Genomic DNA, 1,857 nt, shown 5'->3' on the forward strand with positions numbered 1-1,857 from the left:
CAACGCCCAGCTGGAAACACTTCACGCAAGTCGAGCTGCCCGAGATTCACAGAATTTACAGAAATTGTTACATTTTTGTGATTTATATCGCTATCGGACGATAGATGTCTTAATATCGGGATATGAGATTTTGGTCATATCACACAGCCCTAACAACAGAGTATAGTTTAATCTGTAACTGAAATTGTGCTCAGGACCAGAGAACCTGGAGCATCTTTGTCTTGACCGGGACAACAGGGCAGTTATCTGAGTTTGCCTACATTACAAATAGTTTCTGCTGTACAATTTGCAACCATGTCATTATCTTTTTTTCATTTTTGTTTTAACCTGGACTATGAGTTTATTTTGTGTTAGATTTAAAAGACAGGCTGGTTATAGCATGCTTGTAATAAATCATTTTGACAGCAAGTCACAAAAATCAACATTTTGTGTGTGGACTTCAAAATTGTGCATTTGTATTTGTCAAATATCTAATCAAGTCTAATCAACAGTAGTGACTCCCAGCAGATTCCTCCAGGGAGGAGAACGAACAATTACTCTGACAGATGAATGACAGAGATGTGTTGTGTTACTGTTTTGGTATTGTATTGCATTTTTACAATGTTGTGCTCATTAAACTGTATTTTTAATTGGGGACAGTCATTTTATGTGATGTGTTACAACTGTGTTGACTCAAACTTTGTATTTGATATTTTAGTCTTGCTTAAAAAGTAAATTAACTGTGTGGCCTGGTTAGGTACTGGGCTATAACAGACAAGATTCACTTGATTCAATTTCATCTGGCTCTTCTATGTTTTACAACATAGCTGATATGAGGTTTGCAATGCACTACGTAGATTTCTACACTTTCTGATAATAGCAAAAGATTAAAAAAAAAAAAAGGAAAAAAGTGTTTGAGGCCAATAATCTGCTTTAAAAACAAAACAACACAAAGAAACAAAAAAAGGAAGGTCGAGAGCTGTGGCACTTACATATGAAAGTGTCACTTGGCTGTTTACCCAACTAAAATGCTAAAATACTGTTCTGTTTTTCTCCATGAGGACGAGGTTTCATGCAAACAGCTGTATTATGAAACTTCCCGTTAGCGCTAGCCTTTCCGGCTGCTTTAGTTTCATTTTCAGGGAAACACAAACCTAAAGTGAGTTATGTCTGCTCCTACACAGAGAGCTCAGACACTGGCAGAAGCAGGCTAAGGCAGGTAAGCTCTCTTACTTTCTGCTGCTAATTTGAATCATTTGGAGACTGATTAACTCTAGGTTTTATTATAAAGGTTTCTCTGCTTAGAATTTATTCTGAATGGAAAATTATTTACACGACAGTGCAGCTAACAGCATTGTACGAGGAATTTATATGGAGTAAGTTACAATAAATACTAAGAGTCGACTGTCTCTTTGAGGATTACACACTTCTAATGCACCCTTTCACACAGAAGAAGAAAACCACACAACATACATTCACAAACATACATTCACCTCGTTCTATGGCTTTATTGACCCACTGAATGCATTTCAATATTTGAAGCAGGCTTTTATATGATGGATTGTTACTATTTGTCTCTATTACACAGAGTCTACAGAGGACTTTGCGATATTGTGTGTTGTGGATTGTTTTACTTCCTGAAAAGGCAGCAATCATAATAAACACTGCATTAGCAGCAGCATCATTAGAATTGTAGCACACAGCTATATCGGCAAGTATATTCTGTGTTAAAAAAAACAAACCCCAAAAACTGTCAATACAGACATTAATTTGATAATGCTTTTGGAAATATTCAGGTTTACTCATGCAATTGCATTGTAGCAGCTCATGAGCCCACAAACAAACTAGAGATGGACCGATCCGATATTACGTATCGGT

General features: G+C 36.5%; 2 protein-coding genes across 9 annotated transcripts in view; one reads left to right on the forward strand and one right to left on the reverse strand.

The window, feature by feature from the left end:
- Positions 1 to 1,857, reverse strand: part of septin9a (septin 9a) — a 79,392-nt gene that overhangs the window by 28,847 nt on the left and 48,688 nt on the right. The gene's annotated exons all lie outside the window — the stretch shown is intronic.
- LOC102212149 (uncharacterized) overlaps positions 1,093 to 1,857 on the forward strand; it is a 5,640-nt gene continuing 4,875 nt past the window's right edge. The window contains exon 1 of one of the 2 annotated variants that reach the window (XM_005734569.2): positions 1,093 to 1,198. The gene's annotated coding sequence lies outside the window, so the exon portion shown is untranslated. The remainder of the gene's footprint in view (positions 1,199 to 1,857) is intronic. The other variant, XM_005734570.2, reaches the window with a different exon arrangement.

Source organism: Pundamilia nyererei, unplaced genomic scaffold (genome assembly GCF_000239375.1).
Source record: "Pundamilia nyererei isolate P.nyererei 1_Seehausen unplaced genomic scaffold, PunNye1.0 scaffold00059, whole genome shotgun sequence".
NCBI lineage: Eukaryota > Metazoa > Chordata > Actinopteri > Cichliformes > Cichlidae > Pundamilia > Pundamilia nyererei.